General features: G+C 45.9%; 1 protein-coding gene across 5 annotated transcripts in view; it reads left to right on the top strand.

Annotated features, from left to right (window-relative positions):
• The window catches only part of LOC147007603 (uncharacterized), a 112,901-nt gene that overhangs the window by 68,156 nt on the left and 29,060 nt on the right, over positions 1–15,685 (top strand). Inside the window, exon 1 of one of the 5 annotated variants that reach the window (XR_015054064.1) lies at positions 6,148–6,517. The exons of the other annotated variants lie outside the window; for them this stretch is intronic. The gene's annotated coding sequence lies outside the window, so the exon portion shown is untranslated. Of the gene's footprint in view, positions 1–6,147; positions 6,518–15,685 lie in introns of those variants that run through there. 5 annotated transcript variants of the gene reach the window in all.

The raw sequence follows: 15,685 nt of genomic DNA, 5'->3' as shown, positions 1-15,685 counted from the left end.
GGACCAAGATGGAGAGCTCTGCTTTTTCCCCAGTTCACTTTTGTGGAACTTGCCAAACCAAATTCATGAATGCAACGGACCAAGGCTGAGACGTCCTCAATCGAGCGAACGATTGCACAAAGATCATCTGCATAAGCAATCACTTTAAACGGGTTCGCCATTGGTTGAGGAAGGAAACCAAGAAGACGTGCACGCAACCGAACGAGTAAAGGCTCAATCGCAAGAGAGTACAGGAGGCCAGAAAGAGGGCACCCTTGACGAATGCCTCTATTAACCGGGAAAGGGGGACATAAAATGTTGTTAACCTTTAAGAGACTAAAAGTGTTGTTATACAGTAACTGCACATGAGAGATAAAATTTTCCCCAAAACCAAACCCCTGTAAAACAGAGAAAAGATAAAAATGATCAATGGTATCAAAGGCCTTTTCTTGATCTAAGAACACCAACCCGACATTTCTTTGCTCAAGAGAACAGATGTCAATTATATCACGCACAATAAAGATACTGTCATGAATTGTCCTCTTCGGGACACAGTAAGACTGATCTGGGTGTACGATCTCCTCGATTATGGCTTTAAGGCGGTTGGCAAGGGCCTTGGAAAATATTTTGTAGTCTGCACAGAGTAATGAGATGGGACGCCAGTTGTGTGGTTGCTGAAGGTCTCCTTTTTGGGGATAAGGGCGAGGACAGCCCTCCGGCAGCTTAATGGCAGTGAGCCTGATCGTCGACCGTCGATTATAACCTCAAGTAGTTCTGGTCCGAGGAGGTCCCAAAAGGTTTTATAAAATTCCGCAGGAATTCCATCCAGGCCGGAGGCCTTACCCGAGGGTAGAGTTTGAAGAGCAGCTTGGAGTTCCTCCAAAGTTACTTCCTTGTCCATTTGTAGAACTGCAGATTTTGACAAGGTAGGTAAGGAAGAAGTCAGCACTGTTACCATTTTGTTGTCGATTTTCGGAGCACGATAAAGTTCAGTAAAGTAGTGTCTGAGTGAGGCTCTGACATCTTTTTGATTGTGTGTTATCCTTCCTTCCTTTGTCCTTACTGAAGTTATCTGCTGACTTCTCTTTGTTTGATCTTCCAGTCCAAAAAAAGAACTTAGAGGAGGTGTCCAGGTAGCACAAATTCTCCAGTCGGAGACGAATCAGCGCTCCTCTGGCTTGCTTTGCACAAAGTCCAGCAAGAAGAGCTTTTTTCTTCGCCAGCAAGAGGTTGGTTCTTTCATGATTTGAGGCCAAGAGGTTGGTCTGCAAATATAATATTTCTTTGGCAAGCAAGGATTGAAGGGCAGAGTCATATTTGGTGTGGTAGGCTCCATATTGTTGGCAAAAGGATCTTATTTGCACTTTGACGTTGTCCCACCATTTTCCAAGGCAGGGGAAGGAAGTTTTACGTTGGAGCAAGGCTCTCCAGAACACACCAAAGGCATCGACAAACAGTTGGTCATCCAAGAGGCTTGCGTTGAAGGTCCAGTAGGCAGCACCACGATTCCGAACTGGTTGGTGAATCCGAAGTGCGACCATGTGATGGTCTGAGAAGCCGCTCGGAATAATGTCCATATTGCTCACAACATTTAAAAGGTACTGTTGATGTAGAAACGGTCCAATCTTGCAAGTGATACGTGGCCTTTTGAACACCGACTCCACGTGTATTGGCGGAGAGAAAGATTGCGGATTCTCCACACATCAACCAGGGAAAACTTGGACAAGGCTCTCAACAAAGGCGCTGTGCTTGCTGGGTGCGGCTCCTCTCCATTACGATCAATGGTGGGGTCCATCGTGCAGTTAAAATCTCCACCCAAGCAGACAAGTCCATCAAAATCAATGTGTAAAAGAGACGTTTCTAAGTGTGTGTAAAAGGCGAGTCTCTCCGTGCTATCGCTCGGTGCGTAGACATTAAGTACGGTGTGTTTAAAGCCATTATGTGTGAAGGTGAGTGAAATCAAATACCCTTTGATAATCTCATTAAAAACAACACTGGGACTGCAAAAGGAAGGTTGTAAATAAACAGCCACCCCAGCCCTTGGGTGTTCCAGACTACTAAAAAACATTTTCCCCTCATTGTCCTTTGCCATTCACTTGCACAAGAGGAGCTGCATCTTGTTTCTTGCAAAAGCAAAACATCAATGTGATTTGCCTCAACAAACTGTTTAACTTCTGCTTTACGGATGGAGGAGCGTCCCCATTAATATTTAAACTCGCTATAGAGAAGGCCATAGGCTAACATAGAGTTAGGGTGTGTCAAAAACTTAGTCTCTCTGTGTCTGCAGCTCATTCTTTGCTTTGAGGATGCATTTCCGGAGTCGATACACTTGTGATTCCGTCACACCAAGCTGTCCGGCTTTGAGGAGCAAAAGCTTCGCAGAGATTATAAAGCCGGATAAGTCAGGGAAAAAGTTTTTAATTTTAACATGTTTCTTGCGAAAGGTGTCATGAAGAAACTTTATGATATCGGCAGGTGGAACACTGGTAACACTCTCCGAATCTTGGGAAACTGGATCATTCCATGCTTCAGCACTGCCACAAAAAGCAAGTGATGAGTCCCCGTCCGAATCATAATCCGAGTACTGATTGGTGTCCATTACATTATCGTTATGCTCCAAAGATGGAGCTGATGGTTTAATAAGGGAAGCCTCACATTCCGCTTCCAAAGGGGGAGAAGGAGTCGGAGGAGTCGGGGAAGGAAGAGTGGAGGGAGGAGGAGTGGGGGAGGAGGAGTGGGGGAGGAGGAGTGGGGGAGGAGGAGTGGGGGAGGAGGAGTGGGGGGAGGTGGAGTAGGGGAGGTGGAGTGGGGGGAGGTGGAATAGGGGGAGGTGGAGGGGTGGGAAGAGGAAGAAGATTAGAAGTGGGAGGGGGAGGAGGAGGAGGAGTGGGAGGGTGAAGAAAACGGGGAGGAGGAAGAATACTAATGGAAGGAACGTTATATTCCGCTTGAGATGAACCTGGTGTTTCACTAGTTGAAGCTTTACACCCTGATTCAACCAGGTTTGGAGTAATTGGTGACTTAGAAACGGTACACATTTCACTGTTGGTCTTTTCAGGGAGGGGGGTTACAGTGGATTCGGTGTTAATATCCAAGGTGCCTGTGACTATGGGAGTGGTCACGTGTGCTCCCTGCTGCACAAAACCAATCTCCTCCTCATGTTCACTAACCCCACCGACAAAAAGTCATCATCCTCTGGAGCAATTACATCAAATCGATTTTTCGTTTTAAAAAGAGCATCTATTGTTGCTTCCAAACAAGCGTCATTATTCTCGGCAGGCGCCGGCATTTTTTTTGCCCAGCCCGCCGTCACATCTTCACTATTGCTCTCATTTAAATGCTTCATCTTATGTTTCCTTTTTGAAGGAACAACGGTGAAGCTTTCGTCATCTGTCAGGGGGGGATTTACCTCCACTCTCGGCGGCCCAGGCAGATTGTTCGAGTTTGAAGCGTCACCAACGTTCCCAACTCTAGATATACCACTATTCGTCTCAAGGGGTTCGACCATACTAGATATGCCACTTAATATATTCTTGGGGCAATCACTTTTTAAATGTCCCGATTCACCACAGATAAAACAAGTTGTGGTCTCCGTTGCGATATAAATCTGGTAATTGCGGTTTTTATTTTTTAAAGTCATAACTGCATTGAGCGATTGAGCGTTGTTTTTTAGAATGATATAGCAATGACGTCGGAACGACATGATGTGGCGAACCGAAGCGTCAGAGCGGAGACGAAGTGGAATCATGGAGATTCGTGACACAACTGTGCCAAAAACGCTTAATGCAGCTACAATCTCCTCACTCGAGAAGAAGGGCGGGATGTTGGACAGTGTTAATTTTACCGCCATCGTATCGAGATAACTAACGTTGACGAAGACGTCCGGCGGTACGGATAGACCGGTTTCGACCGCCTGAGCCACGTGTCGCTCCTCCGACAAGAAAACCACGACACGTTGGCTCATTTTCGAAGCGGCGAGAACATTCTCGATTCCTACGAGCTCTCCCAGAGCCATCACCACGTTCTCAACACTAACTCCATCAGGTGGAGTAATTGTCACTCCATTTTTCCGAGTGAGTGACTCGTACACACTATTGTGCAAACGTCCGTTTGCCATAGCTTAAAGCAAAAGAAGAGAAGTTTAAGTTCAACAAAGGAAAACCGTCACAAGCAACCAGCAAGTGGGGTCAAATGAAGTATAAGGGAAAGGAAGAGTATAAGGAAGAAGCTAAACCACCGATAAACGGCAGGCCTATGAAAACAAGGCAGATGAAAAAGTAGGCCCAGAAACCCGAAGGTTTCAAGGAAAACCCACAAAGCACCTACCGTGCGCGCTCTCCTTCTCTCTCTCGTCTCAGCAGGAAGGGAAACAGGGAAAAAACTCCACAAACACGTACGGGGACACAGAGGGAAATGAAATAGGGACAGGAACAACACTAACACAGCACAGTACTCACAGCTGCACACACAGAGCCGCCATGACGCCACACCCATGCACGACTCACCAACGACCAGCAGGGGGCGAGAGAGAGAGGGGGAGGGAGGGTGAGAGGGAGAGGGAGGGTGAGAGGGAGGGTGAGAGGGAGAGGGAGGGTGAGAGGGAGGGTGAGAGGGAGAGGGAGGGTGAGAGGGAGGGTGAGAGGGAGAGGGAGGGTGAGAGGGAGGGTGAGAGGGAGAGGGAGAGGGAGAGGGAGAGGGAGAGGGAGAGAGAGACTTTGCCTCCGCTTCCGCTCATGTGCTACCCTCCTTTCTCTCTCCGCTATGCTTTCATACCTCTCCACGTGAGTACAAAGAAATAGTATTAAACAAGCTGGGAGGCGACGATGGCTCGTGGGCAGTATTGAACAATGCCACGATAGGTACAATCGAGTGAGTGGAAGCTTTTGAGGAAGCCCTACCGTAAAAACCTATCTCTTCCGTCAAAATTGACCAAATCAAATCGGATTTTTACAGCGCGTGCGCTGTATACAATTGCACCGAGTTTGAAATGTCCCCGGTGTCCCCCCCCCCACGTGCCTCAAGACAGCCAATGACGGCTGTCCGGCAGATGGCAGTGCGTAACCGAGACGGAAATGGCGACAATTTTTTTTTGTATACCTTGTCGAGGCTCGTATGAGAGCTAACACACAACGCACATCAAGGGGGGGGCATGAGACAGGAGGGGAGTGGGAAGGACAAAATAGTGGGGAACAGAGACATTTGGAGATCTGTAGAGGGAGAGGGATGGGACGGGGAACATGGGGAATAGAAGATGGACATTACAGGGACTTTCAGGACGGAAAGCAGGGAATTTGAAGGAGGTGGGCTTGGGTGGATTATCGGGCGTAGAAAAGATCGAGGATTTGGATGGGGGATGATAAGAGGTGGTGGTGAACAGCTGTTTTGAAGGCCATGAGGGAAGAATGGGAATGAATCGAGTGAGGGAGTTTATTCCAAAGGGAAGAAAAAGAGGAATGAAAGAGTGAAGGTGAGCAGTGATTCGTGAATTTGGTAGTTTTACCAGAAGGGGGTTGTTGGCGGACCTTGAGCGCCCTGCGGAAATGTGGTGGAGACAAATCGCAGAGAGAGCAGGAGGGGCGAGGCTGGAGAGGAGACTGTAGAAGACAGAAAGACCACCGACCAACCTGGGTGATTGAGTGAGAGGCCCAAAGACTCAGCCTCATTGCTGGAGTTGCCAACGATCCGAAATGCCTTGGTTTCTACAGCGTGAAGCCGAGAAAGGTGGGAGGCAGGAGCACCAGCCCAGAGGGAGAGCAGTACTCCAGAGGAGAGGCTGCAGACAAAAGCTTTGTAAGTGGTGAAATTGATGGAAATATCCAAGTATTTTAATGGAAAGTTGTGAAACTAATGTGTTATATATGTGAAAACCATTGAATTTATTGCTTGATGGAAAAAAAACAAAACCAAGAAACGCTCCCCTCTCATGTTCGAATGAACGAAAGCCGTCATTTCCACCCACTGCGGCATTTCGCACCAAACGCTGAAAGCTCAGTTCTTCTTATGCCATCATTCTCTTTAATATTAGCCATAAACAAGTGTTTCGTCATGCATTAGTTGTTGAAATTTACTTACAACAAGAACGAAAAAATAATCTCCACACAGATTCAACAACAACGAAAAAACCCCGAAAACATCACGAGGAGGACAAGACCAACCGAGCTGAAGGAAACGATGCTGCAACTGCACTGCTCCTGATTGGTCAAAGGACACCACGTGTGTTGTATGGGCGGTGTTATGCACGAGGATTCCAGCAAACAGGACTGGACCAATCATGTTCGTCATGTACCTCATGCTCCGTCGTCAATCCTCGGCGGCACGTGACACCATTGGACCAATCATATTCGGCGATGTACCTCGTGCTGCATTCTGACACGCTCTGGATCAGAGCGAGCTTTGATTGGTCAAAGTAGTGGAGAGGCGGCGATAACCTCTGACGGAAGGTAATGACCAAGGAGGAAAGGCGATGCGTCGTTTTGATTGGTTGAAACGTGGAGGAACGGAAGGAATTCTTCTCCTCGGATCCACTTGCAACACACAGGTATCTGTTTCATCACCCGAATCACTTCACTGCGTCATTAATAATAATATTTTCTCCTTATTTTAATTTGTACGATTTTCTTTTTTTGATCAACGTTAAAAAGCTTCAGTGACGGATTTCGACATTTTCTTCATCCGCGGAGTCTTCATGGATATTTGTGAAAATTTAATTTCCGTGGGAATGTGATCTCACTGTGAACGGCCGTCCTGGTTTTACATTATTCTTTTGCGGCCCCTGGCCCTGCCACGCTGTATCGAACGATTTCATTCCTTCTAATATATATATATATATATATATATATATATATATATATATATATATATATATGTGCTTTATATCACAATAACAAGATTTTTACATTTCAAATATAAAGTACGCTTTTTAATTGTTTTTTTTTTAACTGAAAAAGCATAAATTGAATATTTTTACATTAGTGTACTCATTTGCTTCACCACACGCGCTGTATTGAAGGATTTCACATCTTTATATGTTGTACGTATGGACATTACGCACAGCTTCTAGGAAATGAAATTGCGAGAAAAAAAAATCGAGAAAAAAATAAAATAAACAGTTCAAGTGGGCGTGGCTCCGCCCACAAGGGGCGTGGGACGCCCCTCATACAAAAAGACAACTAGACCATGATATCTAGCTTGTGTCCAAGTTTCATCAAGATCGCATCAAACGTCACGGAGCTATGCTCTGGAGAGAGTCACAAACAGACAGACGATGCACAGACACAACGAAAATAGTGGTCGCTGCTGGCGCCCGCGAACCAATATTGTTGAAAAATTCAGTAAAAGTAAAAATTGACTGAGTTCAATTGCTCATCCATATATAATTTTTTTTTTACTGATGTCTCTCACTTTTACAACTTTTAAAAACTTTTTTACTCTATTTATGTATCAACAAATACCACCCGTCACTTCACTGATGGGAAGGAACACTGAGATGGAGTGGGGGAGGTGGGGTGATAGAAAGGGGTGGAGGGAGAAGGAAAGAGAGAGGAGGGAGGGGGAAAGAGAGAGGAGTGGGGGAGGGGGGTGGAAGAAAGAGGAGGGAGAGGGAAAGAGAGAGCAGAGGGAAGGGGCATAGAGGGAGGAGGGAGGGAGAGTGGAGTGGAGGGGGAGAGAAAGAGGAGGGAGGGAGAGTGGAGTGGAGTGGAGTGGAGGGGGTTGGGGAGGGAGGAAAGACGGTGAGAGGAAGGGAAGGCAGACGTGTGGCGGAGCGTCAATTACGAATCATACTGTCTCATCAAAATTATTCTGCATCGAATAACAATGAAGATGGAAACAAAATAATGTCTGAAATCCATTTTATACCAATCATACTATAGATACCACCCAGAGACAGACACCGCTCGGACGCGTCCGGAGCCAAGCTGTCCGGCGACAAACTCCGCTCGGACATGTCTGGAGACGAACTCCCATCCAGACATAAACACTGCCCATATACGTTCGGAGACGAATACCGCCCAGACACATCCGGAGCCAAGCTGTCCGGAAACAAACACCGCCTGGACACATCTGGAGACAAACTCCCATCAGGACATAAACACCACCTGGACACAAACTCCTCTGCAGAAAAAATAACACTGCCTGGACACGTTCGGAGACGAGCAACGCCCGGATGCGTCTGGAGCCAAACACCACTTGGACATGTCCGGAGACAAACCCCCACCCGGACACATCCAGAGACAAACTCCTATCCGGAGTTGTCCGGAGATAAATACCATCCGGACACGTCTCGCAACAAATCCCGCTCGGACGTAATCACCATCCAGACACATATGAAGATAACCACTGTTCAGACATAACAACTGTCTGGATACGTCCATAGACAGAGACAGAGAGACAGAGGGAGAGAGACAGAGACAGAGAGTATGAAAAAAGGAAGCGATAAAGGTAAAGGGGTGGAGATGGGGTTAGTCAAGAGAATGATATGTTAGACTTAATGACCGAACACACACACACACAAAAATCGGAACACACAACGACACAACAGAGTTTATCATGTAATCCGCTGGCACATCTGCAAAGACTATGTCCCAGTTTCAGAAAATTTGTGGGAAGATGAAACAAAAGTAATCACTGAAAACATGGAAGTACTGCTCACGTATGACATAATGATCCCATCGAGCGTGAACATCGAAAAGAAATCGTTGCGACCAGATATCATACTTAGGTATGATTGAGGTGTTAAAACAAGTGATTTTGGACGAAACGATGCAGAAATCAAGAAAATGACCAAACACCAAGACCTCAAAAATGAAGTGAAAAGATCCTGGAAGCTGAAGAATACCAAAGGTGTACCAGTGATAGCTGGACCAACAGGAATGATGACAAAGAACCTCACAGAGATATTAAACATAGGGACAATACCCCTGGGTGCTCACCTGGCAGTGGCTGAATAAGATAACCAGGCAATCAGATTTTTCTGAGCCAGATTTTTCGAACCCTTGAGCCAGATTTTTCGAATGTCATGAACAAACTTTGGTACGTCATGGGTGATGAAGATGGTGGAGAAGTTTAATCAGAATTGTATGTGTAGTTTTGGAGAAGAAAGCAAACACAGATTTTGAGGGGCAACCCCCTCTCGAGCCAGATCCTCCTCGAGATCCCCCTTGAGCCAGATTTTTCGAATTTCATGAACAAACTTTGGTACATCATGGGTGATGAAGGTTGTCGTGAAGTTTCATTGGAATTGTGTGTATCGTTTGAAAATAATGCAAATACTTCTTTATGGAGGCAACCCACTCCCCCCCACCCCACCCCCACCCCCACCCCCACCCCCATAAACTCCGTTTTGAGAAGAAGTTGTAAGTATTTGTGGATGGACGGACTGATGATGCGCCATCCCATAAGCTCCCTGGAACTACTTTACAGGTGAGCTAAAAACCATCCATGGGAATATTACTACAAATAAACTACATTTGGAAGCTGTCCATGCTCAGTGACGATCATGAAGAGCCCTCGGCACAAAACTTTGAGAACACAAAACTTCACAGCTTGGTCAATGAATCATGACCCCTTGCTGAAATACTTTGAGCCCACCCTGGGAGGACTCCATTCCACATTCTGAAACTCGCATATGCAGATAACAAACAACACACACACACACACACACACACACACACACACACACACACACACACACACACACACACACACATACACACACACACACACACACACACACACACACACACACACACACACACACACACACACACACACACACACACACACACAGACACCCACACACACATGCACCCACACACACACGCACACACACACACACACACACACTGCTTTAAATACGTATAGAATTAATCCCATAAGGTGATGTATTTATTGCATCACTCAAGATATAGCTTCACCCCAGCCCCTGCCCACTCACCCCCCGCCCCATTTCCCCCCCCCCCCCGTCTCCTGCTTTCAATTTGCTTACCTTGCCCCCTGCCTCTTCACTCCTTGCCCCCGTCTCTTTATCCCCCGCCCCCGCCTCTTCAGTCCTCGCCCACGTCTCAACGAAAAGTGTTTATTCTGCTTCAGAGTTGAAAGTTGACTATTGCCACTATGTGCGATGCACTCTTACAGGTACGAAGTTTTTTTTCAGTCCAGGTCACAGTACCGAGAAAAACATGACGCGACCGCTAGGAGGAGCACAAAATTGGTCCTTCAGTATTAATATATTGATAATACCTTTCACGTAAATCTTCAAAGAACGTTGAAACATTGGGTAAATTCTGTGATGTCCATCTCAGAGGTCGGTTATGAATTCATATATTTAGGTCATTGTGAAAGTCTTGACGAATGAACTGAAATGCTGTCATCACCTCATTCAGAGCTTTCCATTCCTTGTGGAGATCATTAGCATAACAATCCACCTCGTCTATAAGTGAGTTTGAAATGCTGTAATAAAAAGGAAAATAATTAATTAAATAATCCTATACAATCAAAATGAAGACCAATTACTGCACCATAAGCCTGGTGTTGGCTTAGTGGTTAGGGTGGTGGCTTGGGATCCTAGGGTCCTGAGTTCAAGCCCCGTTGGCCGCTGAATTAATATACACCAGGAGGTTGACTCAGCCTGTCATCCTTCCGAGGTCGGCAAAATGAGTACCAGTGTACTGGTAAGGGGGACATTGCACAGCGGCATAACCGCGTCCCAACCAATGATGCAACCAGCAGCCACAGGCTGCACTCGATAGAGAGGGACTGCACCCAATAGAGAGGGACTGCACCATAGTTCCAATAAGGAAGCCAGGCATAACCACACACACACACACACACACACACACACACACACACACACACACACACACACACACACACACACACACACACACACACACACACACACACACACACACACACACACACACACACACACACACACACACACACACACACACACACACACACACACACTTTTGAGGAATTAATCATTTACAAGGCTTTCATGAACAGTTTAATAGTCTATGAAACAATGCTGTCATAAAAGGAAAATAATTATTTAATTATATAATTAATCAAATACAAGGCTTTCATTAACAGTTTAATCGTATATGAAACTTATCAATGTTGTGATGGGTCATTATATTCTTCATCAGAGGAAAGATGGGGAAAAGAAAATTCTCGTTCATCTCCGTTTGGTCAAAATGTTTTGGAGTTAGAGAAACGTGGCTTTTACAAAGCAAAAAGTCTTTTGAGGAAGTGAAACACAGTCTGACAGTATTTTGGGAAAATACTGGGTGCAGTTGAAAAACAGCAAAATGAATAATGCATTAAGTCTGGGAAAATTTCCAAGTTTTGGAGGCTGTCATTACCCCCAAAATGACATGCTCAGACAAGAGCATTAAGAGAGGTATGTCATTTTTCATCTCTGCTCAACAAAGATACTTAAACCAGGAACCAAGTTCAGGTACTCTCAATGGTGATGAGTGTTATAAAAAATTAAGTTATTCCCAAAGATAAAACATAAACATATTTAAAGGATCTCTATTTGATGACTCAATTTGGTGAAAGAAATGATCATATGAAAGGAAGGCGAAGCCCAGCCCCCGCAGGGTAGTAGTGTCATAAGGGAGGTGTTTGATGAAGTAATGTGTTCCAGTTTGAAAAGGAGAAATATGAGTGAGCGTAAGCGAGCGAATGTTGTGACGTTGAGAAATGGGACACATTACTTCATCAAACCCTCCCTTTTGACACTACTCATATATATATATATATATATATATATATATACATATATTCCAAAATCAACCTTTATTAGTAAAATACCACGCATCCAAAATCAACCTGTGTCATTTGTTAGATGCAGTGTGTAGGACGCGGGTCCCATCAAAGTGAAATTTCTGGCCAGATTGCAGGCAATGGCGTGCTATGGCTGACACGTGAAGAGCCGGGAAGGTGGTCGAACTGGGGATACAGTGGACATACCCAAACGATACACATCTCTGATGCAAATGGAAAAAAACTTGATGGGGCAAACGAGTGGATAAGGTGAGCAACAAACAACACTCAATCCCAAACACCACATCCGCATGTGTACAATACCCAACAAGAACCCAACACTCGAAAAACCAACACCTCATCATGCCCAACACGGACACAAAACCAGTCATGTTCGGTCCCCGGAAACATAAAAACAACAACAAGCGCACACACATGCTCGCCCACACACATACAACACCAGATCACATGTTAATCAAAACAAAAACAATAGCAGAGCATCCAATCAATTTTGTTATTTGACGTTTATTTTGCTTTTGCAAAATAAAATTAAAAAAAGCACTCCTCCATTTGACCTCAAGTACCAGCACGTGACCGGAAATGAGTGGTCATATCGAAATAAAAACCGGACATGTGCCGAGACTCGGGGTCTTTTGTACGTGAGGAAGCCGGCTGTGAAGCTGGTGAAAGGTCGCCCGATAACGGGTCTGCTCTTGCTTTTTTGCTCAAGTTAGTAGGAGATGATCTAGTTTTTTTACCTTTGCTTGGAAGCGCCTTCTTCTTTAAAAATGTGTAATCCAACCGTCCCGATCTTATACAAATATATATTACTAAAACTCCCATCTTGTATACATGTATGTATGTTCCCAACATACAGCCAAAATGGTACAAGATAACGCAAAATTTTTTAGTGACACCTTACTCACCATTCTCCCGCTGTGTGCAGTATCAAGTTTCATTCAAATCGGGCAACGAAAAAATTACTTAAAAATCAATTCTCGATTCAGTCAAGTACTCTTTGGGAGTATTTGATCAATGCAAACAACCTCAGCGGTATAGTTCGCTGCAGCTATCTCTTTATTTTATTTTATTTTATTTTTTTGAAATGATTTTTTTTCACAACCGCTGTCACAACGGGAACCCAACGGGTTCACGGGCCGTCTAATATATATATATATATATATATATATATATATATATATATATATATATATATATATATATATATATATATATATATATATATATATATATATATATATATATATATATATACAGTAAAAGCTCGTTACTATGCCACCTCGCTTCTATGCCACTCTCGCTATTATACCACTTTTGCTCGGTCCCGACAAAATTCAATACAAAATAAATTTACTATGCCACCCCCTACTCTCGCTACCATGCCACTACTGTGTGACTGTTAAAAGGCACGAGTCGTGAAAAAGTCTGTATTGCGCAGTGCTCGATTATCACACTCACGTCCAAAGGCGAAGCGACGAACTACAGTCCATCTGCGCACAACATAACTCAATACATACGCGCATAGTCAGACTTGGTCAAAACATGCGATTCTTCTCTCCGATGCCAGCCACAACAAGCCAATCACAACACGCACAACGAGACACAAAAAAGCGCGCACACACACAGACACGCAGGCACACGTACAACAGTGACATCATTTTTTTTCAAATTCAGCCCATAATGTCAGCTCAGAAACGCAAGCGAACCGACTTTACGCTGAAGGAGAAGAAGGAGATCATCGATGCCGCGAAGAAGGAGCCGAATCAGTCCAAGTTGGCCAGGGAGATTAGCAAGAAACGGGGCGTCGAAGTTAAGAGAACCACCGTGAAGGGCATTCTCAGCAAGAAGGATGCAATCGAGGCTGCAATCAAAGCTGGATTTCCATGGAAGCGCATGAAGTTGACGCAGGCTCATGACCCGAAGCTTGATGAGGGAGTGCTCATGTGGCTGAAGCAATCAAGAGGACAGAATGTGCCTGTCAGCGGCGATCTGATCAAGGAGAAGGCGATGAAACTGGCCGAGCTGATGCACATCCCAGACTTCATGGCGAGCAATGGTTGGTTGGGCAATTTCAAGAAGCGCCACGGCATCACGTTCAAGACAGTGCAGGGCGAAGCTGGAGCGGTGGATTCGCAATCCCTTCTTGAGTGGCAACAACAGGTTCTCCGGCCCTTACTCGGGCAGTTCTCCGCAGACGACATCTTCAACCTGGATGAGACTGGACTCTTCTGGCAGCTGCTTCCGAACAAGACCATGGCTTTCAGGGGAGAGCGGTGTACTGGAGGAAAGAAAAGCAAGCAAAGGATCACTCTTCTGGTTGGGGCAAACATGAGCGGCAGCGAGAAGTTCCCTCTTCTGGTGATTGGCAATTCCAAGAAACCCCGTGCCTTCAACAACAAAGAGATCCCGGCCGGTACAAGGTGAACTCAGAGGCGTGGATGACGGCGGAGCTTTCGAGGAGATGTTGCGTGCGTGGGAGGGACGACTCGGCCAGCAGGGACGCAGAGTGCTGGTCTGTCTCAATAACTTCTCTGGCCACCCTCCCGAGCTCGAGCTGAACAACATCCAACTGGTCTTCTTCCCACCCAACGCGACAGCCAATTCGCAACCAATGGATCAAGGGAATCATAGAGAACCTCAAGCGCCACTACACGAAGCTCCTGCTATGCCGCCGGCTTGAGGCAATAGACGAGGGAGTTCAAGTTCACGTTGCTCGACGCTCTACACGTCGCCCGGCGTGCTTGGGAGCAGTTCGGCAGAGTCGGCGATCAGGAACTGTTTCGCGAAGGCCAAGTTCATCGAAGAGGAGATCCAAACTGAGCCACAGGATGCGGAGCTGCCCGACATCTGGGAAGCTCTGCCTGCCGAGGAAAAAGATGCACGAGAACGAGGGAGATCGAGGCTGTCTGACTTTCTCGAAGCCGACGAGCGCCTCGCGACTGGCGGGTATTTCACGCTGGAGGAGATTGCGGAGGAGATTCTGTGCAGTGAGGAGCCGGTGGAAAGCGAAGATGACGAGGTAACTGTCGAGGAGGAAATCGTTCCGTTCGAGGAAGCCCAGCGCGCTTGTAGCACCGTCCGGAAGTTCATGCAGCAGAGAAGCGGAAGCCCGGTGTGATGCAAGCGTGCGATCGGCTAGACAACGAGATGCATGAGATCCGCCGAAAGAAGATGCGCCAGCCGACGATTCTTGAAAGCTTTGTGTGTCGTGAATTTCTCGCCATGCCATATGTTAGTGTGTGAACTCTGTTAGTGTGTGTATGTTCTCCGTTCGCTTAGCTTATACAACAGTCGTGCCTTTTACTTGCTGGAATAAATTTTGTCTAAAGATTAACTACAGATGGGTAACTTGAGAAAATAAGGCCGTTTTTACAAAATCTCGTTACTATGCCACTCTCGCTACTATGCCACTTTTGCTCGGTCCCGACGGGTGGCATAGTAACGAGCTTTGACTGTATATATATATATATATATATATATATATATATATATATATATATATATATATATATATATATATATATATATATATATATTGTTGTGGATTTGGAAAACTATCGCTCTCAACATTCAGGTCCTTTAGCTCAGTTATATCGGTAAGTACATGCTGCCAGTTAGGGTCCCAACCCTGGTCTAATGGGTAATTAAATGTTCCTGCGCTGTGAAGTTGTTTTTACAGTTCGGTTTTCTTTTAGTTATTTTTTACAACACCAACTACATCATCTACTCCACCGCCGACCGCACTGCATCGCCCTCGCCTTCGCTTCACTCCTGTCACCACGCGGTCTGAGGAAAGGCCGTAGGCGGAGCCACAAACGCCCCCCCCCCCCGCTGGAGACTCCGCCCAAGTGGAGGAGTGCCCCGCCCACCGCGCGCCTGTCCAATCGGGTGCGGACGAGGAGTCACATGGGGC

Source organism: Eptatretus burgeri, unplaced genomic scaffold (assembly GCF_056783735.1).
Source record: "Eptatretus burgeri isolate ZD-2024b unplaced genomic scaffold, Ebu_testis_v1 Ebu_testis_scaffold_75, whole genome shotgun sequence".
In the NCBI taxonomy this organism is placed as follows: domain Eukaryota; kingdom Metazoa; phylum Chordata; class Myxini; order Myxiniformes; family Myxinidae; genus Eptatretus; species Eptatretus burgeri.
This window is presented reverse-complemented; position numbering and strand designations above follow the sequence as displayed.